The sequence below is a fragment of the Patagioenas fasciata genome, chromosome 3 (assembly GCF_037038585.1).
Source record: "Patagioenas fasciata isolate bPatFas1 chromosome 3, bPatFas1.hap1, whole genome shotgun sequence".
Taxonomy (NCBI): Eukaryota; Metazoa; Chordata; class Aves; order Columbiformes; family Columbidae; genus Patagioenas; species Patagioenas fasciata.
In genome coordinates this window covers 47,259,577-47,284,915 of record NC_092522.1, presented here as the reverse complement: position 1 = coordinate 47,284,915, position 25,339 = coordinate 47,259,577, and the positions used below count along the sequence as shown (strand labels likewise).

Sequence of the window (25,339 nt, the reverse complement as noted above, 5' to 3'; positions counted from 1 at the left end):
TCAACAGAGGCTTTGCAAGCAGATAGATGACAGAACTTGGCCCTACAAGTGGAATATTGTATGATATATTTCCTTTTCTGTTTGCCAAATAGATGTTAAGAAGGGGTTATGTGCTAAGACAGTCATCATAAGTTACAGAAATAATTAGCAGCCATTTTTACTGAAACCTCAGAAAACACAGCAATTAATCAGAATATCACTGCTTTTTCTGTGAAGTTAGAGTTGCTTTTATTTCACTGGCATTGCATCACACAGCAGTTTTTCCACCATGGGAGCTTTGAGGTCAGTATTAATTTATGGAGAAAAACCCTTTTTACTCTTCTCATATTCTTTTATCTGGGTTTTTTGAGAATACACAAGCAGGCACTACTCAGACATGACATAACTGAAGAGCAGATCCAAGTCCTTCTTAGGTTCCAGTGTCCCCTGTGGTCCCCACCAGATGTGCTGCATTAAAGACTGAGTCATCCCCGTGGAGGGCAACTGGTGAGGACGCAAGCGCATTGAATGAGATGTTCCACAGGGGCAGGCAGGCTGAACTGAAAGGCAGATGAGATTGACACTTTGATGTAAGTGTACTCCACAGAGGAGCAAAGTCAAAGTAACAGTCTGAGCTCTCCAACAGCAACTGCATTGAAGGGGAATATTAATGCAGTTACCACATCTGCATCTCATTTTCCTTCAGCATTTCTTGGTCGGACTGAGTTCACCCACTGGAGAGTGACATAACAGCATGAGCCGATGGGAAAGTGTCTTGAGATGGAGTATGAGGAAAAAATATGCAGAATGCACAAATACAGCAAGGAGAAAGGGAGGTTAGTTGACCAGCCCCTGCGTTTTCCACTTATGAAAGATGACAGGAGACATTTTTAGGACAACTCCCACCACCCACACACCTGGAACCATGACACCATCAGGCTTGGTCCTTAGCCATGCTCCTCTATCACAGCCTGGCAGTACTTTTGAGGGCTTGCTGTGGCACAGAGATAGAAACACCTCCTGCTGTGGTGTTTAAGTGCTAAAGCACACATTTCGCCTCTGTGGAAGGTCCCAAAGTGGGCACTGCACACACATCTGCACAGGACCCAAGCAAGTGTCCCTGCGCAGTACTGCACCAGCACAGCAGCTCCCTCAGGTCCCTCGGGCATCTCCAGCAATACACCCACACAGACAAGCTCTGTGCCTTCAGGTAGGATTAAAATGAAGAGGGCTGAGGCCATCTTATTCTAAATGACTGTTTGGAGTTCAGTGCTCGTTAGATTCATAATGATAGGGGAATTGCCTTGACTTGCTTGAGGGCATCCGTGCTATCAGGCCCTAAGTCTGTGTGTGTCAAAAGTTCACAAGTGGTGCCTTAATTACCTGTCTGTAACAGCGGGGGCTGTGGTATCTGGCAGGCAGCTCATGCAACACCTTAGCACTTAGGTCAAGGCACTAAGCCTTCTTGAATTGCGTGTTTTAGTTGTATCTGGTTTCGTAGAGAAGTCATGGACAAAAAATTAACTGTAGCAATGGAAGTAATCTGGGGAGTTTTAAAGATTTCTGTTGGATTTTACTGCACTCAGCAACGTATCTGCTTGAATTGCAATTAACAGCAAAGCTCCTGCTGAGTTTGAGAGGGCGGGTCCATGGGAATGTGAAAAAAATGACAAGCCATATTCCCTTCCCATTTAGAAGTACATCAAAAGAAATCATGCTGTATCCGAGGGAGTTATGAGCTCATGGTCCCAGTGAAAGTGAGAGGGGTATTGGGGCTTCTGCCCCCAGGGGAGGACCATACCAGCCCACTAGAGATACCTGCCTGTATGGGGAATGAGCCCCAACAAGAATCCCAGAACCTATCCCACCTCACCATTTCCCCTGAGCTGTGGGAAATCTCACAGTCAGATCTAATCAGTGTGTGAGCATGCTGGCATGGGTCCACCTGCAGATATGGCACGTGGGAAGCAATGTCTTGGGGAAACTGTGTCTTCTGCCATCAGGAAGCAGCATGTCACACCATCCTGCACTACCTGCATCCTTCACCTGGCAGCTCCAGCTCCTCCAAAAGGTAGACCATCAAGGACTTCCCCAAGAGCAGATACTGCCAGTGCTGCTTTGTAGCTTGCCTGTGTCACCAGCAGAAGACACCACTGATGAGGTGGGATGTCCCGAGGAAACACATACACTGAAGTATTTCTTTGCTTCTCGACCTGCAAATGCCGCACATATATTTGTTCAAATTGTGGCTGCAGACCTGCCTCCCTGCAGCATTTTGCCCTTGGGAAACAGGGTGCAGCCTGTTAGCTGCTGCCAGGCTCGGGGTGCAGCTGTCATGGGTGGGGGGATGGGCCACGCTCAGAAGTGGTACCTGGTGCTGCAGGTCTGAGTGCGAGGTCAGGTATGGACTCCAGACCAGCAGAAGTTGAAGGCTATGCCACTGTAGGAGGAAAAAAAAAAAAACAAAAAACATTTGGGTGAAGAGGTCAGTTTAAAACCTCTTTGGTTTTAATGGATTTGTTATGGTTAAATAAAACTGGAAGCTTTGCAGCATGCTTTTTGTTTTTTTCATACTTTGCTAGCTCAGTATAGGGAGTGAAGACATGCAGCACAAAGATTATGAGTGATATAATAGGTTGATACGATGATGAAATGCCTTTGTCTTATTTTCATTGTTAGACCAACTAAGCATAGCTAGCAGGTAGTAAATCTGAGCTGCAATTAAAAGTCTGAAGCATTTTTGCTGAGTGGAAGTGCAAACTCCCAGACCTAATTCCTGTTCCTAGACCTTGGTATCACATTAGAGGTATGAGATTTTACTCTTCCCATCTTCATCAAAGATGAAAGAAACTGCACTGGAGGCAGTGATCAGATGGCTCTGCTGCTAAACAGCAGCATGAACCTCAGTAGCAGAAGCAGTTCTGTCATTTGAGTCATCTATACTTTTTGATCCTGGCAGCTCCAAACATAACTTTATCTTAAGTCTGAAGGCTGGTGTAAGCTCTGTCTGGAGCTCAGTAACTTTGCTTTTCAATGACAAACTCAGCCTTAGTTCTGTTCCTGGACATTTATTCAATGGTGCTAGAGTAGCTTTTTGTAACTTCTAAAACCCGATACAAGGGAAATTAGCTATTGTTCTCCTTCAGGATCCCAGATTCGCTACTATTAGGATTCAAAAATGAAATAAAGTTATGACCAGCTGTGCAAATACTAGCTAAAGAAGTTGCAGATGTTCCTAAGGGAGCTACTGAAATATTTTGGCACCTTTGCTCTGTCATTAAAAACAAAACACGATAGTCGGTTAGGGCTGCAATGTGAGTTCAAGGGGACAGAGAAAAGCAGGAAAGCATTTAACAGTGCTAATAGTGAATGTGGGTTCAACCCCACAAAGTTTTTAAAAGCACCAATGTTACTCCAGCTCCCAAATCCCAGGCTCTACCCAGACTCTGGCATTTAGGTCCTTGAGCCTCAGCAGGCAGCTGCAGAGAAGCCAGGATCGCTGCGAGAGCCTTTGCTGCACCGACAGTGTGAGACAGAGCTTTAAACAGGACTTGACACAGGACAAGGCAGATACGGCAGCAGGCAGGTATAGAGCTCTGAAAATTGCACTGCTGTGGGTAAACTACTTCTGGCAGCTAAACTTCTTCAGCCCAGCTCAGCTATCTCCACAAGACACTCCCTCACTTCAAGCTAGGTCAGATACTGGCAATGGGGATAAAGTCTGAGACTCAAAGGAGACCAAGTAGCTTATAAAAATATAAATAGGGGGCCCCTCAGGCACCTTCAAAATGTTTACTTCTAAGAGCAGGGGCTGGGCCGTTTTGCATGTTGCAGAAAAGAGTAAATTACTCTGCCTTAGGCCAGCCAGGAGCCACCTTCATTCCAAGAGTGAATACTTCCCACCTCCAAATTCTTTCATCTTTCTCTGCCTGCCTCTTTCTGGCCCATCCTTGTTTTCCTCTTCTTTCCAGATGCTTCAGGAAACTCTAAGGATCCAAAGATTATGCCCAGTTCACCCTCAGGGAAAGAAACAAGATACATAGCCAGGCTGGTGAAGAAGGTGCAATTGAAGTAAGCCATATAGCCCAGAGATAAGAAGGTGAGTGAATCAGTCATTATGTGACAAGGTAGTGCTGGAAAAAACAAAAAAAAAAAAAACGTGTGTGTGTGGGAAATTTACCCAACCATAAAAGCCTGCCTTGGAAAAGGAGGTAGAGCTGAGAAGCAGCAGCTGGTCCAGTGCACACTGATGCCTTCCCTGGAAATGGGAAACTTGAGCAACACCTTGTGCAGAAGGCTACAGATCTAGGTTGCAATATACATGTGAAGCATAATCACAGAAATATCTGAAGGAGTCGCCTTGTCCTACCACTCATTGATACTCTCCAAGTTAACAGCTGGGCTGACATTAATTAGAAACCTTTTTCCCTTTTTCTAATCTCTAATAGGTCATCTAATCCATGCCAAATCAATTGCAGGGTTTTTCAGCAAAACAGAATGTCAAAAGCTCTTTTGTCTACTGGAGAGGTTTGAATAATTGGACATTTCTACTGGAAAACTAATCTCTGATCTAATAGATGTCACATAGCTGAGATTTTCCCCAATGTTCATTTCTGCCCAGACAACTGAGCACCATGCTGTATTCTCCACAAACAAAATGTCCATCCAAGAAAAAGAGGTTACTGCACTCAGTACAGTCCTCAAAATCTTGATATGCCACCAACTATGCATGACAAATACTGGAGAGGAACAAAGTCTTCAGCAAGAGAAGAGCATGTGTGCTCTGGAGAGGCAGAAGGGGCCCAGCCCACAGTGCTTAAGCCCAGTTCCAAATTTTCACAGCGTTACTGCCTTTTTGGATGGGAGTTTGGGTCTTTGTGCATTTCTGTGAAGGAGGCAAGGAAGAAGGGAGGGAGCCTTTTCTTCTTTCTCAAACAACATCTCAGCCCATCTCAGGCTCACTTGCCAACATCTAACAAGCAAAGGCAAACAGCATCACAGCTCCACAACGCTTCAGCTTGATTGGATGACGACAATTCCACGCTAAAAAAAAACGAACATCAGAGCCTTCCACAGCTGCATCAACATTATCTATAAAAAAAAAAAGCATGACACTACATGAAGCTTTGGCTGTGCAAGCCAAGAACCTAAATCAGCCATGGTTTGGAATGAGGCCATTGCTGAATTCTCGTATAAAGCGATGCTGCCATATTGCTTACTTTCCACTGAGGTTTTCCACAAATTAACAGCTGTAGCAGACTCCCAGAAAACAGCAACTCTTTCCAAGTCTTTCTTCTCTGAAAATGTTTTTTCTTCACTTTATTCTTCCCCATATGGAAGGGGAGAGGAGGGTAAAAAAAAAAAAAAGGCCCTATGAAACAAACCAAAAAAAAAAAAAAAGACAGACTGTGAGAAAAATTAATCACAAAGATTGCCTGGAAAGAGAGCGGTTATCTGTAAAATTAAACCAGTGGTGGGCCCAATTTTTCTTTTCATTATACCAGCATGGTGGGATGGAGAATCAAACAAAGGGAAAATATTTCTGTAGCAGGTCTTCTGATTTATGACCATCTCAGCCACTCTGACAAGATCAGAAAAGTGCTGGATTCTTTCCAGCTGAGCACCACCAAAGGCCAAAGCATTCCTATTTAGGGAAAAACAAAACTTGCCTCTGCTTCAGTGAGAATAGTGTTTGGCACCAAGCACGGCAAAAACTGCCTCGTTTCAGCTGGCTTGCTGAAGTACAGCTGAGATGGAAAGGTGATACCAGGCTGCTGTGGGTGGCTTCAGATCATACTCCTTCCTCCTGATTTCATCTTGGACATCACTAGGTACCACATAGGGTGATGCAGAGGGATTCATTATATATGACAAAAAGCCCTCTTAAAGCAGAAGTTATTTGATTTTCAGCATGCACAGATGGCTGTTGACTCACTTGAGAGGGGAGTGATAGAACTAGCAGACTGGCAGGAGCACGGGGATTCTCAGCATTAGAAAACACCGATTCACAGAGTTGATCGCCTTCTGAAGATCTGTGAGCTACGGTGTAGTAAGAAGCAACACTTGTGCACAGACATGGGGCTTTCCAGCTGGTAGACTCCAGGTATTGCCTCCTGTGACTACCAGCGTGATGCAAAGATGTGGCGTGTGATGGATACTTGGGCGTGACAGCTGACAGCAACATGGGGTGCTTTACAGAACAGCAGTATAAGATAATATACAGCACCTGGCACTGTGCCCTTCAGAGGCTTCACATCCATGCCACAGACAGACAACTCAAGACCTCTGACAAATGCAAGTCTGCTTTGGGGAGGGCTGGGAGTGTGACAGCAGTGTGAGCTATCATTAAGAGGAGCTTGGCGCCTTGGAAAATCAACTGAGATGAGCCTGTGACACTTTGGTTGATGCTGTTACAAACTCCTAGGTAACTTGCCCCGGGTGTCAGGAGAAGCCCCAAGCCCAAGAGCCATCATGGGGCTGTGCAGGCAGGCTCCTCTACCCCATCTGCTGCCAGCATGCTCAGCAGCCACAGGAGCCGCTCATCGCAGCCAGGAAACAGGTGCCACAAAGCCAAACCTCCTAATTACGGCCAGTGTATGATGTGACGGCTTTCGGTCAAACAGCAAACTGCACCACATGATGATCCACCCAAACGCACTGCAACCCAGAGAGGATGCTCATGTTGCTGCGAGTCCTCTTCCCCAAGAAGCCCTTCTCTCCCCGTTTTGCTCAGCTGAGCATCTGAAGGCTTGCACATTGGACTTCCCATGTGGGCTGTGCACAGAATGAGCTATCAATAGCCAATTCTCTATTCAGGGAAATTTTTCTTCAGAGAAATTTTACCCAAGAGTATCAGCCCACTGACAGATCACAGAGCTGCTGCTTCAGCTTTGAGTTCAGAAGCCTCTGAGGTCCAGATTGATACTGACCAGTGTTCCCCAAATTTTGATGGCCATCTCACATCTCTGCAACCTCACAGTGTTAATCAGGTCTCATGTGATCAGCACTCACTTCACACAACAAGCTGGAGAAATAAACATACCAATCTCATCTTTCAAGTACAGCCACTGCCTATGAGATTTTTGGGTTTGTTTTTGTTTTTGTTTTTAAAAAAAACCCACACAAACCAAACCAAACACCCCCCCCCCCAAAAAAAACAAAACAAAAAAACCCCTACAAGTAACACCGGAAAACAAAGAACCTGATCATTTCTCCTGACCCAAATTAAAAAAAAAAAAGGTCAAAATGTCAGTTTACTAGTGAGAGGCCCTGTCCTTGGTGCACTCTCCAGCCTCAGAGATGTTCTGTCATACCATTTGCTAATTGTTTCCAGTGTTTGATGTGAGTATTTTTGGCAGTTAGTTTGTCATGAATTGACACTTATTTTGTCAACCTCTCTTCAGCAAAACTGTGCCTCCTCCCTCCTTGTAGACCTGTCAGAAACATAAAGATTACTCATTGCAGGTTTCCAAGAAGCTCCCAAAGCCAGCACTCGGAGTTTGCATAACAACCTTTGTCGACAATCCACCTACAGCAGCTTAAAAATACAGATTTGAATGGGTGAAGAAGGGCCGGGAGTTCTCAGAAGGACAAGTCAGACTCAGGATTTTATTAATAGAACCGGAGGCGTTCTCATGAAGACAGAAAAAAAGAAAGCTACCCTCTTGTTATCTTAGCTGTCATCAGCAGTCACCTTTTCAAAAACAGGCAGGCTAGATGCAGAGTATTCCTGTAGATGAGCAAACAGAAAGCTGCTGCAAAAAAGCATGAGAGCAAGATGGAGAGCAGCAAGCCCCACGGATCAGTGCTCAGGTCTTCCCTGGAAGGTGCTGGGCAGGCAGCTGCCTCCTGCCTGCCTGCTGGCCTTGCTGAATGCACCTCGCTTATTTTTTCTGCCATGGTGCCACACATTTCACCCCTGGAGAGCTAATTGCCAAACAAAGGGAGCCCACCAGAAGAACGCACACAAAGCTATTTATGGCACAGGCTCTGGCACTCTCTCCAGCAAAATAAAGCAATTACATTAATTGGAGTACATAATAGGCACTCCCCAAAATAGCAGATTAATAGATGCGGCTCAGAAAGGGCTATTCGTGAGGGTGGGGAGTACCAGGGCACATGGCAGAGCAGGTGATGGAAGGGTTGGGTTGTATTTCTGTCGTGCCAGCGCAGCAGCCCCATGCCCAGCTCTGTCTCCACGGCCAGGAAAGGGTGCTGGGGCAGGGACAGGGCCACTTCCTCACCTGGAGCTTGCTCCTCAGGGGGGTAAGATGTCCTGCCTCCTCAAGAGATGACAAGTTGTGCAGGGGCTGCCTAGGCTGGAGGGTTTCCCATGTACTTGTGCCACCTTCTCCCAGGTCTTAGGAGGAAGAAGAGGCATAGGAAGCTTTGGGATGGCCACAAGGGTAAGTGGGATGGGCAAGAAAGCCCAGAGAACAACAGGGACATCAGAGGCATCATCTGGCCACATTAAAAACCTCTGCTTTGAATAAACATCAACACTTGCCGCCTTTTCTGAGCCAAATCCCCAGCCTGTTAGGTTCACCATTAACAACAATCCCTTCAACTTTCTCAGCCTTGCTGTTTACACAAGCTAGAGCTTTCATACATAAAACTCTTAAATGAAAACATTAAAGAGCAGCTGGCGCCTCTTGGAAAACTCGTAAAAAGTCTGTTTCTAAACAGCGTTGCTTCTATACAATAAATTTCCGTATTTCTCACTCCCCTCATTCCTTATTTCTAGAGACATTTGCATGAAAACAGGAACTTTGTTTATTAAAGAATTCATCTGCTCCTGCTGTTAATTTCCCACCTGAAGCCAGAATCCCTTGGGTATGACATCATTAGCGCAGGCTCTGGAAATGATCATGAAGTCACAAACAGCAGGTTAGGGCTCCACTTGGGGAATAAACAGTGAGAAGACAGAACCTCTCCCACTGCCAAATCCCCAGCTCCTTATCCAGTTTTTTCCTGGAGCAATATCTCATTGACTTAAGCAGGATATTGACCAAAATAAGGCTGTCAGTAGTTGGTGTTTCAACTATTCCTCCCATCCTGCTCTTGCCTCCAGGGTATTAGGTTCTCCCAGCACCGCATCCTCATCCCGCTTCCTGCAGGCAGGGGCAAACCCAGGGGGAGACCATCTTATCCCTATATTAGTTCCTGTAAGTGCCCCCCTTTCCAGCTAAGCACCCTGACGTGTCCCATTTTACCCGGAGGTCATCAGGCAGTGTGTGAGAGTGGCTGGTGGGATGCAGGAGCCCAGCGGGGAGCCCTGCCGCAACAGACCCACAGCACATGGGGGGCTGGCTGGGGGCGAGTGGGGCTGCCCAATGCACAGCCATGCAGAGGAACAGCAGCACTGGAGACTGGGGATAACTGAGTGCATCTGAAGATCAATTATAAATACCTTTTCAGACAGATCTGTAGAAGGAAAAAAGATTCATTTCATGTGCAGAGGTAAAGAAACACAAGCTAAAATGTCTCCTTGTGTGAGAATGGGAAGACATAGCAAAGATGTCTTTTATCAGAACAGATCCAGCAACACCAATCAAATCTACATTTTTCACCTCCTGCTCCATGAAAAGTAAAAAAAAAATTACTGTGATCTTAGAGAGTTTCATTAAATCTCTTTTCACATATAAAATCTCTGACACAGTCAAACCTTCCCCTCCCATCACCAGGCATGCACAGCTAATATAAAGTCTATAGGCCAAATACTACTCTTTTTTAAACTGATACCTATATATGCAAGTGGTGTATTTGTCATGCCATGGCTGTCTGCATGACATGGGATGTATTTGTGATGAGCCTCTGCATGAGTGCCACAATGTTGCATCGTTGCTGCAGAGAATATAATCTGGCCCTGCACAACCAGCACGGTCCACCCACCAGCCTGTGGCAAGTGGGCTGCCTGCCTCCCTGTCTTCACACCCTGGGCCAAGCCAGCATCTGGTCGGGGCTGTGAAATACTAATGCTGCTGAGCAGACATCTGAGGATAGATGTCTGAAGATCTACATACCCATGAGAGTAGGATGTGGCTAAACTGGACAGGGACAGTCTGGTAAGGAACAGGGACATTAATACCGCATGGGAAAGGCAGAGGCAGAATATGGGCTTGATCAGATACAGTCCTTAAAGGATTTCTTCAGTTCATCCTTGTACTCCAAGCTACATTTTTAGTCAGTGCTGGTATTGGGATCATGAACAGTGTTTCAGAAATACTGTCAAATACGAGCAGGTAATATTTGGTATAGCAGAGGGGAAATAAAAAATAAATTAAAAAAAAAAATTAAAAAGGGATGTATTTACTCTTGCAAGTAAAACCTAAATTCTCCCCTCAGTGAAATCACTGTGATTTGATTATCACCATGAACCTACTGCACCGTGACAATGCTCTACTTGCCTGACCTGACTTGGGCTTGGCCATCAGGAGACACCATCTGGGGGCAGCAAGCTGGCCAGCGCTCCAGATGCATGGCACCACCAGCTCCCTTGGGACCTGCACCGGGTCCTGCTTCCTCACTCCCCCAGCACAGCCTGGAGCCACTACAGGCTCCAGCTTCCTTCAGTTTGGCTCATTGTTATAGGGCAAGCAAGCACAAGTGTTTTCTTTGGCATGGGCCAGCAGTCCCATCGTGCCATACTTCCTCTGCACAGAATAAGTGTTATTTAACGGCTCTGATTATTTTGGAGAGATGTTCAGGGTTTTTTTTTGAGGAGAGTGGAATATATTGAAACTGATTGTATCGGCTGCTCGCACCTATTTTTTCTGGATGGCCCACACTCTCTTTGTATAAAACATGAGATACAGACCTGGGCAATTTTTCAAGAGGGGCGCGGTGCCACTGTCACATGCGCCTTGCATAATGGAGTTGTCACCTCTCTCAAATTAAGCACGCAAAAAAAGGAAACACAGGCACACTGGAGAGAGGTGTCCAGGCTCCAGCGCACGCCCAACCAAGTCAATAAGAATTTGGTCCAAAGCAAGTAACAGCAGGAAGAGCTGATAAAGCTCCTCTGACCGCTGCTATTTATCCCCCTACCACACCACCTGATAGGATAACTGTAACTAGTCAAAGGGTTGCCCTCATTTCTTGATGTGGGCTTTGAGGATACAAGAGTATCTTAAAAAAAAAAAAAAAAGAGTAAATATGTCAGTGCATCCAAAAGTGTCTCTGACTCATCATATCATCATCATTTTTCTGGGAGCCACTGGCTTCATCCTCTTCCCTCAGCCCTTCCCTTAGGACAGTTCACTCCAGGAGCTCTGCATTTTCTGAGAAAATCCCTAATGTTCTCTATAAGAGTCAGCATTGTTAATTTTGAAGACCAAGCAGGAGACGAGCCCTCCCTTGCTCTGCCTTCCAACCCTTGTTTTTCCATTTCCTTACTTTCAAATCACAGTATAACAAATGTTCAAGGTCTTCCTCCCACCTGCTTCTTCAAGGCAGTTTTAAATTAGCCATGATTTCCTTCTCTTCTCAGCTTCTCATTTTTTCCGAAGTCTGTACTATCAGATCCTAACGCCCTCCTTCCCTCTTTGTTATTCAAGGCAGCCCTGCATCGTGCTGCTCATTCATTAGGACACTGCCCACTCAGTGGAGCCAATATCCTCCACCTCTGCTCTGCATAAATGCTTTCATCTCCACATTAGCCTAGCTCTTACTTCCAGCAGCTGCTTTTTACTTCATGGTGTGTTTGATTTTTTTTTTTTTTTTTTGGTTAGTGTGTAGGGGGGTCTTTTTTGTGAGCAGCCTTTCCCACTCGGCAGGGCTTCCAAGTCTTTCCAAAGTGAGAGCTTTCCTGGGACGAAGACAGACCACGGCAACAGAAGTGAAGGTTGCTTGCTTGAAAGCCCATTTGTTCCTTTCAGTATTAAAATAAATAAATAAATAAATTGCTGCTAATTCCAAGGAGGCCCGCCCTCTGCTCCAGGCATCTTTACAGCCATGAAAATTACAATATCACTGGTATTAACAGCAAGAAACAGCAACAGCTCATCCCACTACAACTGCCTCGCTCCCGCGGTGCTGACCAACAACTGAAACTTCAAATTAAACTGAGAAGCTCCCTCCCCAGTCAATGCCTCAGGCAACCTCCTCTGGAGTAAAGCTGGGCCTTAGGGCATGACCGGAGAGGTGATGAACCCCCAGGCTGCTGGAAGCCATGAGAGAGTGAGTCCCAGACCAGCAGTTCCCCCTCCATGCAGGGGAGCACTCCAGACAGATCAGATCTGATCACTGCTGGGTCATTTCACAAGATAAATTTGGCCCAACAGAAGCTTATAGACACAATCTTCTACCTGCACATTCTTCTGGCTCAGCAGGTGGCCAGGCTGGTCTCCTCCAAAGAGATCTCTCGCTCCCCAAGAGCTATCAGAGCATGCACAGTTCTGCTGTCTCCAGCTGGTGTCCCTGAGTCTCATGGCAGGCTTGCAGGGGGTGAGTGGATCACATGAAGCATCAAAGGATTCAGGAGGCGGCTGAAAATGGCCCCCAGGGCCAGGATGCATGGATGCAGGACCCACACTGAACATTTTCTCATCTTAAGACACCTAAATGGTTTGGGAAAGAGCTGGGTTTTCCTAATACTAGGGAGGTAAAAATCCCACCACAGTGGATGAGCTCCCAGCATGTCTCTGACAAGGACTGGCTCTGCTCAGGTGGGGTGCCAGGTTGTCAGCTGAAGTGACTGATGTGGGCTGGCTGAGATCAAGGGTGACAAAGACCACATGCAACAAACAGGTAGGCACACAGGAGGAGCAGGACTGTTACAGAGGGCAGTCCAAGCATGCATAACCAAGCAGACAGCAAGGAGAGGACCAAGTCTGGTGAGCATGCCCATGGGCAGAGAAGGCTGTGGCCCCAACCTACAAGGATAGTGACCCATGGAGAGCTGGCACAGGCCAAATGAACCCCTATGAGACAGTGGTGGGAGGGCTGGTCAACCAGGCCATGGGCATATCACCACAGCACCGCTGGCACAACACAAGTCAGGCCACACCTACCTCCACAAAGCAGCTTGGGGCTGGCTGCTGGGGCAGACGCTGGGCTCAGTCATGGCTTTTCTATTCCTGGCCTGGATGTGGTCACATCAATTTACAATGTCATCTTGCCACACCCTTGTGGCTTCTGTCCCACTGCCCTGAACTGCTTCCCACTGCCACAGAGAACCACAATGCCTCCCACCTCCTGCACCCGCTCACCTGTCTCTGGGCTTTCATTCTCCCGTCTTTTCTCAGCTCATCACTTCATCTCTTCTGTTACCACGCAAGGATCCAGGAGCCACAAACAGATTAGCCTGTGGCAAGATCTAAAACCATTCCATCTTTAAAAAGCCACAAATGCACTGCAACCTGTGAGAGCTACACAGTCCAGCCACAACAGCGACATGTCTAGCCCTGAGGTATAAGGGTTAAACTTGTCTGGCTTTTAAAATCCCATAATACATGTGTGCACAGAGCTGTTACACTGCAATTTACTCCAAATTGATGCTTCATTTATCTGTCCACAGTCTTGGCATCTTGCTGCTCCTACACTCCTAAATCACTCTTCTTAGACTCACCTCGTTTAATTTTCCAGCTCTACAAGCAAACTCTTCCACTAATGGTCTCCGTGTATCTTTGTGTTCTCACTTTTCAAAATGCTGCCCTTGTCTCACTTACCATGTAAACATGTTAAGGCACAGAGATGAAATGCCATGCCAGAAAAAGCAACCAAGGTTGTTTTGGTACATGCAGTGGTCAGTATGCCCCGCTGGAGAGCCTACCAACATGTAATTAAAATTCCGAGTTTCTGACCCAGATGAGTCCTGTTCTTTCCCTTGTCCAAACCGCAGAGACAGGAACATCCACCCTCTCCAACATCTCACAAATCCTGGGATCAACATGGAGATAGAGAGGTAAAGGGAAAAGCAAAAAAGCCACCATGCAGCCCAGCAATGCTGGCATTAGGACCTGGGATCTTCTTATGCTTGTAAAAGCACTGATGTCCCTTCCTGGAGTGGGCAGGCTGTCACATTTGACCAAAAGCACCTCATCCAGACGCAGTAGTTAAGATCTCCTTCTTCATAATACTGACGAGCCTGACTCACATCTGCTGAGACGAAGAAATCTGAGGAAGGTCTGGGGAAAATGGAATCTGAACACAGCAAAAAGAGACATTTATATACAATAAATAGTTGTAACACCACAATCCCCATATTTTTTTCTGCTTGCCTTCCACACCACTTTGAAAAATCCTTCTCACTCCACAGGGTTTTGTCCTTTGGGTCAGGGGAGTGAAGACACATGGCACTGCATGCTAATTCTCCTTGGATGTTCCAGCACTGACTGTATGTGAAAGTCCCCCAAGCACCCAGCCAAAACTTGCTCTGCTGTGCTCCTGCATGGGCACCAGAATCAGCACAGAAACGTATCTGTCCAGGGCAGGCATCTTTGATTTATTGATTTCTTTTGAATACATTGTTCTTCTTTGACATCCACCTCTCTCCTCCAAGGACACAAGACCTTTGCACTTTTCTGATGACTTCATCCTTCATATTCCACTCCCACAAGGTATAGGTCGGGGATCAGATGACGGACTTGACCCAAACTGGCTGACAAAGGCTTCTCATCTGCTTGGCATGGTATTCAGAGAAATCGATTCACTGAAGTGTCAATGCTGCATTACATTCAGCAGTGCTCTCCAGACAGGCTGTGAAAGGCACCATCACTGCAGTGGGCTTATTGACCCGTTCAGTAGAAACTCCAGTACGGAGCATCCTTCTCAGTTCTCCATGCTCTGAAGGTAAACCTTTCCCTGGCTATGTGCCTGATACCCAGTATAAAGAAAAAAGGATTCAATTTTACAGAGTTGCCTTCCCAGCACTTTTCATAGGCAAAAAATTCACCCCTGAGGGCCCTCCTGAATGACAGCGATGCCACCTCTTCCCAATATCAAGGGACATTTCAGCCTTTTTTCTCTGCCAGTTAGCTGTTCAGCACCAACACAGTACCAGTAAGGACAGAGACAGGAGCAGATACACGCAGAAACATGCCAGTGCTGTTCTTAAAAGACAAAGCACAAAAAATGACCAGTTTCCTGAACAAGCACCTTCAGATGAAGTTACCTTTCCCTCCAGGTCCTTTCATCTTCAGGTACACAGGCCAGTCCTGAACTTTATTTCTAATCTTGCTCCATCGTGCCATTGAACCAGCATTTATCCCTCACAAAGCCCATCCACCTCATCTCACCAATATTTCCCTGAGCATCTGTCTCCTCCATTTTCCTTCTTGAGTCCTTATGAACTCATTTAGCACGTTTGCTGGTTTGCCTTGTTAATAATTGTCTGTTCCTCTCCTCTTTCTCTCTTTTCTCTAGGCAGGAGGAGGGAGCACAAGCTCCCAGCATTAGCAGCCCTTGTCCAGGTATGTGTCTCACTGGTGGGCAAGTGTTGATGTCCTGCCAGCGCCCTGAACCCCTCTGCCCTCAAATACCAGCCACCAGGCAAGAGAGTACATAATAAGACAGCCTCACAGAGGAACCCAGGTCCCATAGCAGTAACATAAATTTTCCTAATTCCTAAAATCTGCAACAGAGTATGCCCCGGTTTTGGTTGTTGGTTTGTTTTTGTATTTTTTTCCCCCCAGTTACCCAGTGTGGTAAGATTGAAGACCTGTTTAGGATAGATGACAGTAGATAACAGTGTTAAAATCGGAATCTACAGATGTTTTTACCACTAGTGTCTGAATAAAACAGAGACTCTGACAAGGCTAGACATAGTTTGGCTAAGGATCAGACCAAAGATATCAGAACTTTTCAAGTGCTTTGAATGTTTTAAGGTCCATCCATCACTAACTGAAGACAGAGTCGGTTCATTTCTTGAGATATATTGGAAGTAATTTGCAAAAGTGAGCATGAAAACTGAAAGCACCATGGAAATGTGGTCTGAATGGCTGCACTACCCTGGCTATAGAGGGAATTCAGCATGGGGGAGGGAATACATACATACATACCTGCATTCGTATATATATATAAATTCTGTTCAGAGCTGGCTGGCTGGTTCCAGCTTCGCTGTGGAGCCCCAAAATGCCCTGTCTGGGACATTCTGATGTGACAGGCTCTCTGATACGAAAATCGCTTTGTTCTTTCGTATTTCTGGTCCACAGAGTCTCTCTCTATAACATTTCTCCCAGGTATTAACTGCTTTTGCATATGATAACTGTTTTCAAAGCTGAGTCGTAGATTCAGCATATCTTCCCATTGTCGTTTCACTATGCAAATTGCCCACACTCCTCTCTTCTAGGTACTGTATTTGAAACATCCCCCTACCTTGCTGGGGGCCCCGGCAAGGCTTGTCTCCCAGCTCCCAGAGCACAGCTAGAACCCCAGCCCATCCACTGAACAGACTGCTCACATGGAGAAATGCCTCAACATTTTGAGATGGAGCCTCGACAGGTCACCAAATTTAAAATAAATAAATAAATAAATAAAAAGCCCAACATTCATTTCTCTCACTCACAGGCTGGCTGCTTAGTCAGCTGTTACGCCGCCGCGTAAAACCTTTGCTAAAAGAGCTGTGGTAGAAAATAGCTGATCAGTAAGTCTGAAGAGTCAGAGCTGTCTGGGTAGGTGGAGGCACTAACAGGAAGGCAGGAAACCCAGTCTGCAAGCTCCGGGCTGGGGGAGAGGAAACCATTTCCATTCAGCACAGAGATCGCAGGGCAACGCTGACAGCCAGGCTCAGGCACAGCCAAAAGTCATTTTCCCTTTCCCGGTTTAATGATGCGTGGTTGTTGGAGCTCGGCACCCCGGGGAGGAAGCGTGGGCTAGCCTGTGCTGAATGCTGCTCCTTGCTCCTACCCGCACAGCACTGAGAAAGAAAGGCAGAAGATCCCTAAACATATTTCACACAAGTGCGTGCAAAATAACCCACATAAATCACCCTGTGAGGCTTTTTTAAACAGTTAGCCTGCTACCTTTAACACTGTCCACAATTAGCAGGCTAACTTATTTACATGTCATAAATCCACAGCTCACAAAGACCTGTTGTACTGATTTTTCACCACAAACCTGTGAGCTTTGGTAAATTTGTTAAATCAGACTCACCCCTTTCTTACAAAGGGTTTCAGTAGCTTGCAGCCGCGTTAAGGTAAATCGCACAAGAGCTGCATTCTCCTCACAGACTCCAATCACAAATCTAGCATTCAGCCCTTTGCAAGTCCAAAGCCTGATTAGATCTGGGAATAGATTCTCCACATGGATCTGAGTGGGGAAAAACGATGCACCGAGGACTTGGAGTTAACTAACCCCTTTGGAGCCCCTATCGACACCCCCTACTCTGGTAGCTGCTTTAAGGCAGCTTTCAGTTTTAATCACTAATTATTTTCCTGACAGCCCACAGTAAAATTAAAACAAGCATCACAAGACAAAGAGCCCTGAATTTGGTTTACACGTTTCACGCAACATCCTTTGGGGGTTCTAGTTTGATTCCAGGAAAAACAAATCAGCAGCTCAGATGAAGCAGATGCACCCCGGAGCGCCCCGAAGCCATGATGCCATTGGCTCTGTGTGCCCTGTGGTATGTGCAAGCGGTTTCTGCACGTGTCAGTGCCTCTGGCTAGTACTACTAGTGGGTTACGCTTTGCTGTGTCCATGTACATGCTGCTATAGATGTCACTGCATGTGGTCTGTCCCTCCTCCTCCCTGATCAGTCCCAATGGGGAAATAAATCTGTTACAAACAGCTTGCACCAAACTCTGTCACACCAGATGAGCATTATGTGAGGAAAACCAGAAACAAGCTATGTTTGAGCCTGAAGTATCCACATAGCTTGGCCAAGCCATAAATACACACATATATGGGTATCCAGAGGCCCAGACACGTGCATTTTCTCTTCTATGCACAAACACATGCTTGCAGCGTGGTCTGAGCACTGCGTGGCACATCGAAGCATCACTGCAGATTAGGGCTGAGGGATTATTTTTTCAGTTTCCCAGTCGGTAAACTAAGGATTTACCCATCCCTCCACCCCTCCCACGGAGGTCCTGTGAGGATAAACTAAGTTATTTGAACATTTTGAAGGCTGGAAGTGCTAAGAGCCAGATGGGAGGGAGTGGTCTGGAGGATGGAAGGAGCTGAGTGCACATTCAGCTGAGCTGTTGTTCCAGCTAATGCACAGAGACCTCCCTTGCTGCCCAAAAAGCCACTCCAGACAATGCCTAACAGAGTGCACATTTTGCGAAGGCTCACATATTCTGTCTTTCCTGGAAAAGCTGGGAGGAGTGAAAGGGATGGATTTCCAGCCCCACACCACTGAGTGGGGGAATGATCCCCCCATCACACACGGCCATGATCTCCACACAGGCAAGAGGAGGGGGAAATCTGTGTGCTGCAGCCTGAATAAAATAACCTGCAGTTGAAATCATGCTAACTTTTAGCCAAGGAAGGTGTTAAGAACAAGGAGGACTGAGCAGAAGCAGCAAAGAGGGATTTTCTGGACACTCCAGCAAGCTTTTCATCTCTTCCCCAGCACAGAAGGGCAGCAAGGCTGCAGAGTGGACCACCAGTATATTTGCATTTTCCTCACTAATTGAAGTTTACACTCACATAAAATTATATTCTATGTTAATACATTGAACTTTCATTAAAAGCATGCCACTTAATACTTTATATTTTTGTTATAGAATATAAATTACACTGTCCAAACCAAAAAAGTCATTACAAAATGAAATTCTGGAATGAAGTGCTCCGTTCCAACCAGATGAAAAGGGAACGTTTCAAACGAAGCAATTTGGTCTGTATATTTTTATAAACAAAACTGTGTGGCAACCAGTGCAATCCTATAACAACTATTTGTATTAATAAAATGGTATTTCTGCAATAAAAAAATAGTCATTGGCAAAATGTTCAGCTGGGTTTATTAGTGTCATTAAGCATCTCCCTGCATTCCCTTATTTTTCAGCAGCCAGCAAGGAGGTACATTCAGAATTTCATTATTTGAAAATGAAGTAATAAATAAAATAAAAAATAAAGAGCAATTTGTACTCCTATAATGGCTTCCTCTCCAAAGCTTCAAAGCAGTTTACAAAAAAACCCCATGATTTAACCTCCCCCTTTTTATAGCTGGCAAAAATATCTCTTGAGAGAACCTCTGCTCATTTCAAACGTCTGTATTCTGAGTACCAAGAGCCTGATTTACCACAGTTTATTGTGCTCTGAATCAGTGACTAGGATAGGTACTCAGTATTTCTAGCAAATCAGACCACAGGCATCTTGCATCCGCTATCCCAGACTCCTGGAATCTGCTGAGGAGCTGGACTGAAGTTGGGACGGTGGGAAACTCAACCCTTGTTCCCCAGGTCTGGGCTTCTCCTCAGTTTCCAGGCTCAGAGACGCAAGAGTCTGTGCGTTTCACCTTGTTCTAGCCTCCTTCAAAAACACATGGGATCTTTCAGATGTTTTGTTAAGCAGGAATAAGCGCTCTCTGCAGAAGCATGTTAACTGTTTGGCTCAATTCTCTTTTGTCCATTTTACAGCCTCTGCATTCCTGCTGAGCAACATTTAAAGATGCAGAAGAATTCCCGGTATTTAAAAAACAACTTATTTTTAATGTTTTCTGGTGCCAAAATTGACAGACGTCTATGCACTTATGGAAAAGGCAGGAAAGCAGGGCTGTTTCTGGGGAAGAAATGTTTCTTTCATTTCCTTCCCTCTTCAACGTCAGTTGATATTAATTTTAAACCTGGCTGGCACTCCACAGTAAGGAGAGTGAAAGATCTTGTTCTTTCATCCAAAAAAAAGTATCAAATAGGTGTAGGTCAAATTTTAAAGCAACCCCACCAAGCCATTTAGCTCCCCAAAGGATGATGGCTTTCCTAGCAGCACAGGGTTTGCCGTATCAGATGCGACTGACCCCCGGATCACAAAGCCGTACTGCTTTATACTAGCAGTGACCCATATTTCATCCTGTGCTTCAGAGGAAGATGAAAGGCCTCCATAATGCATCCTAAACATAACCATATGGAAAAATCTTGCAGCGTTTAAAAAGGATAAGCAAATAGGGTCCTATAGAAATTCTAGGACACTACAGCATTTATTTCTAAAATCCCGTAGGGATTAGCGAGGCAATTATGTCTTTAATTTGCTACAGCAAGGGAGTGTTTTCCTGTTATATTCTAGAAACAGTGATAACAAGAGCTTTTCAGCACAATGAGCACAAGAAAGAATGCAAAAATATCCTGATGCCCAAACCTGTGAAAAATCAAATGTCTAAACTACTGTTTTTAATGCAGGCAGGCCAGGATCCAGTCTGTACTTTCAAAATTGTACATGACAGTAACTATAAAGATTCAGAACTACCAAAATGACCAGTGAGGCCATTAATAATGGTAACAAATGTGGTTCTGCATGAGGAAAACACTTACCCAAGGAATAAAAAAAGTCATTTTAGAATATGTTATGTCCTCTGTAAAATTCCCAATGCATTTGTACAATGCAGCAGCAATTAAGCAGCAATTTCCCATCTCAGGAAACAGGCTGCAATCTACCCTGTGTTATCAGATGCCGCTTAGGGCATCAGGGATGCTCCAAATGATGCTGCTCCACCTGGGGTCTCCTTGCCTGAGCATCACAGTAGGATGCTCATAGTGGGATGGGGAGAGCCCACATCCCTGTCCCGGCAGTGTGAAGGGAGCAGGAGGAGCAAAAGCATGACCCCTCTTGCAAGAGTGTGCACTGCAGCATTATCTGCAGTGTTGCTGCTTTCCCCATAGAAATGGCCTGTGTGGGGCTGGAGGAGATGCAGCCACCCTGGCTGCAGGAGCAGGGCCCCTCGCCTGTGCTGCTGGGGCATGAGTCCTGCCTCACTGGGTGCTACTGGCAGTCTGGAACCTCTCAGTCACCCTCCTTCCCGTGTACCTCCAGCTCCCATACGTCTACAGAACTATAGCTGCATCCTGAACAAATAGAACAAACCCTTCTTTTTTTTCCTTTTTTTTTTTTTATTCTTTTTTTAATATATTTTTTTTTCTGGGTAACTCTGGAGAGTAAACTGCACAGAAAAGGATTTTGCAAGTCACCATATCGTTCTGTGGTTGCACAGCTTCAACACTCAAATCTTCCCCTCGACAGGTGGCAAATCCAGATATCGTTTTGCCAGTTGATGGGGTTACTCCTTTTTTGAAGAGCCTCATGGACCTGCGTGTTGCTGCCAAGGTAATGCATGATGTTATACCGTTTAGAAACCAGCCCTGATTGTGTAATGATACCCTACCACTGCCAAACAACTTAGGATTGTGTCAGGCCAGGGAGAAAACAAGCCTGGAAGCTAAAAGAGAGAAGATTAAAGCGAAGAAGCAGCATGTTTTTTAATTGTGCCTTAGAATTTCTAATCTAGTTAATGGCCCTTCCAGCCCATCTTGTGTAAAGAAACGAGCATGTGGCATGTACTGAAGGAGGATCAACACTGACACACCGACAGATGCGCTTATTGGCACAAGAGACTAGATTAGGTTTTGGACTGGGTTTTTTTACTTGTTAGTTAGCCAGCAGCAACTTGCTTTTTTGGAGGGGAAGGGAGGGATCAAACAATTGCTGCAAAGGGATATTAGTTCCCTGGCACTTCATCTTCTTCCATTACAGATTCTTTGCTTGAACAAGAGACAATGCTGCCATTCCTTCCCCCTGACTCACTGGCAATTCTTTATCCATCTCTGTTTTGCTGCTTTGGAGATTTTTTTGGCTGGAGTTCGATCAGCCCAGCCTGCCCTTTTATCCTCTCTCTATGTATTTTCCAGCACTTTTATCACTTTGCAAAGCTCCTCCATGTAGTGGAAGTCTGCAAGTTAACCCAAAGTTAAATATATTCAGCTTGATACCATGCAATTTTACTTGCTGGTTTGAGAAATGTAAAGAGTGAGCGTCTCGTACCACAAGCACCCCAGCGCATGTGGTGAAGCGCTCAGTGAAGAAAGTGGAAAGTGGCTGCCCGCTGAAAGGGACACAGCTAACGTTTAACAGCACGGGGATGAAAGCCAGCTCTGCTCCCTTTCCTCGAGAGAGTCGTGCCATGGGTTGACACAGGGTTGTTCACGGGAGAGGGCAAGAGTCTTTTAGGACAGCAGAATTCCCGCTGGTTGGAGGTGGTGGATTGCAAAAGCCCCCAGCGCCTGGGCAGGATGGTGGTGATGATGCTTCCCTGAGCTGGGCTAGAGGTGCTGCGGGAGCTCTCGCTCTGATGGCAGAGTGCTGCTGCAGGTGCCGTGCCCTCCCGCCAGTATCACAGAGTTTGGGAATCCAAGCAGCAGCTGAGCACAGGTTGACTCGCGCAAACCCCCTCCCATCCAGCCCACAAGTGCCCAGGCCCCCTTTGCCATCCCACCACATCTCCCCAACGCAGGCAAGTGAAATGGGGTAGAGATTTGCGGCAATGCTGGCACATCCAGCACCGTAACTAGGCTGCATTTTTTGTGAAACCTTTTGTCTTCTTTCGCTCTTCCCTCCTTTCCCTTCTGCCCTGTGTTGCACCTCTGTGCATGGGCCCCAGCCCACAGGACCCCCCAGCCCCGCACGGAGAAGCCACTGACACCATGCCACTCTTCTGAGGGTGGTGGGAGCAGGGATGGAGACTTTCACCCAGCAAAGCAGAGACGCCACAGCGAGGGCTGCTCGCAGGGGGATGCCCATGTCCAGCTGGGTTGGTGGCTCTCTGGCAGCCACCCAGCCAGGATGCTGTGCCTCTTGAGGAGGCCATTCACAGAGCAAAGGGTCGGGCTGGGGAACCATTCCCACCTGTGGCAGCAGCCTGGGCAATGCTCAGGGACACATTTCCAGAAGACAGGAGAGGTCTGAAGAGCCCTTGCGAACACATGGCTCTGAAAGCGGCTTCTGCAGGGATCAGGGGCACATCGGCTACCATTCCTGTGCCCTCCCCACGGCCAGCGAACGCACGCCGCTTCCCCTGAGCAAACAAACAGGAGCACCCCAGCCAAAACCCTCCCAGCCTGCAGGAGCAGCGCCAGGCGAGGAAGAGAACAATTCACCCACCTACAGATGAGATCGCTATAAAAACAACCACATGGGAAAGAGGCTAGCCACTTGAAGGGGCCACTTAAGCAGGCAATAACAGGGCCTGTGTTTCCACCCTCTGGAGAGCTGCCAGCCCTCAGCCTGGGGGCTCCAGTGTCCCAGGAAGGAGCCAAAGGAGCCACAGGGCGCCTCACGACCCCTTCTGAGGGCTGAAATAGCTATCACCCCTCCTGCACTGAGGGGTCTCACTGCTTTGCCCAGCCAAGCTGCTCCCCCAATGTTTTTCCAAGCACAGTGTATTTATTTTTAAATTGGGTGAGCAGTAACAACTGAAATGAAAGCTAGTGGGAAGCAGGAGGTGTTTTATCCAGCTGTGCATTCCCTTTGGGCCAGGGCTAGCACCCCTGCACCCAGCTGTGCTCTGGCCTTGAGTGCCATGGGAGGGCTCAGGGTCCCCACCTGCCCCCAGGGCACAGCAGGCATGCTGTGGAAAGCTAGTCCATGCCCATAAAAACTATAGCCTACAGCCAGGTTTGTGCTGCAGGCTTTTGCTGGCACATCAGCATCACTGAGGTGTGCACAGGGATGCAGCCATCCAGCTTGCCAAGGCAGGATACACCCACAGCCCTGGGAGAGTTGCGGCAGCTCCGCCAGGAAGACGGGCAGGCACTTCTCCGTCCCATGTCCCAAATGTCATCACATGGGTTTTGCTGAGCATGGAGGTCTGAGCAGAGAGGTGGCTGGCCTCTGGAAGAGGCACCTGCTGGTGGTGCGTCTATCCAAAACTCCAGGTTGTGGTCTCAGGGTGCAAACGGCAGCAAAAGCATCAATCTTTCTGCAGCGAGAGCAGAGGAATGCCAGCTGTCAGCTCTTGACCTGACCTACAGTCCTGAACCTCTGGTTCAGCTCCCCGTATGGAGGCAGGACAACCTGTCCTCAGCCACAGCCCTGCTTGAATCTGTGCCCTTCAGGTCCAAAACAAATAACAACCAGTTCCTGGTGGGGCTGAGGAGCAAACAGCAGGGCCATGAGCAAGAGCCGGGTGGGAGCTTCTGTCTCCAAGCCTGAGTGGGCTGGGGAGAAGGAGGAGGCAGCACCGTGAAGGGAACACTGCTCTCCAGAGAAGGGGTGCAGCAGGAGTGGCAGAGAGTGCACAAGCCGGTTCATAATTGCCAGTTAATGAACCAGCTATGCATTTAAGTGATGTTTCCTAGGCACCTAAAGGATTAGCAGCATAACAGTGGGAGCAGTAGGCTTCCATCTTCTGCTGGTGACCCACGGCACTCACACCGAGGTACAATTGCACTCACACACATGGACAAGCCCAGGGACAGACACTCTTCTTGAGACTGCAAAATGAAATGACTGATTTGAAAAGGCCCAAAATGCTGATTCCTCCCTCAGCAGAGACACAGTTCTCCAGAAATACAAAAATTTTCCTTCCAAAACCTCTCTATCAAACATGAGTCCATTGGGGAAAAAGGATATGTTGGACAGTAAAATACTGTAACCGTCTGTTAATGCCATTTGGGATGCCGTTGAAAGAATTTTGGAACAACCATGAGACTTTTTGGATACTCAAACACTGAATGAGTCAAAAAAATCATCTGTGTCCTACAGAGAAACATTTTAGAAAACAAAGCAATTGGCTTCTAGCAACATGATGTAACCTTGGTTTTTCCTCCCCTTATTGTAAGTACATCTCTGGGTGTTTGCTTTTAAAGCTGTATCCATTAATAATGTGCCTCTATATTTATTTAGAGATATGTCAAACAAGGAGTGCTTATCCGTAGCTCCAGGCAACCTAACAATTTTAATACATAAACAGCTATATAAATGAGTCTCATAATCATCCAACAAAAGCTTCAGCAACAAAGAACCCCATATGCACACCATCTCTTCTCAGGATGCTCGCAATTCGGCATCCACTTCAGCAGCCAAGGAGAATAAATAAGCTTTCCAAGGGAACCAGCTCAGGTTATTACAGATCAAATGGAGGAACAAGTTGCTTGCCTTTTCTTAAGTTAAAAAAAACAACAACAACAACAACAAAAAACCAACCCACAAGTGGAAAAACATGGGCCAGATTTTCAAGCAAGCTCGGCACGTTGCCTGCCTAAATTACACTTACATGCAAGTGCATGCAAATGTGTTGTTTCCCTGGTCATCTGCCTGAACTGCATCCACATTTTCCTCAAATGCCTCCTCGAGCATGACAGAACACGCATGAGCAGCCTCCCCAGCCTTTCAGAAATCAGAGCATGGGCGCACTGGTGGGAACAGAGGAAACACCTGCATTCCTCCGCAGCACAAAACCAGCCAAAATAATGATAAGTCTGAAAAAAGCCCG

The 25,339-nt window shown here is 46.6% G+C and overlaps 1 long non-coding RNA gene across 1 annotated transcript in view; it reads right to left on the bottom strand.

Moving 5' to 3' along the window:
* Positions 1 to 231: 231 nt before the first annotated feature.
* LOC139827561 (uncharacterized) overlaps positions 232 to 25,339 on the bottom strand; it is a 77,923-nt gene continuing 52,815 nt past the window's right edge. The window contains exon 6 of the long non-coding RNA XR_011738312.1: positions 232 to 2,419. This is a non-coding gene — a long non-coding RNA (uncharacterized lncRNA). The remainder of the gene's footprint in view (positions 2,420 to 25,339) is intronic.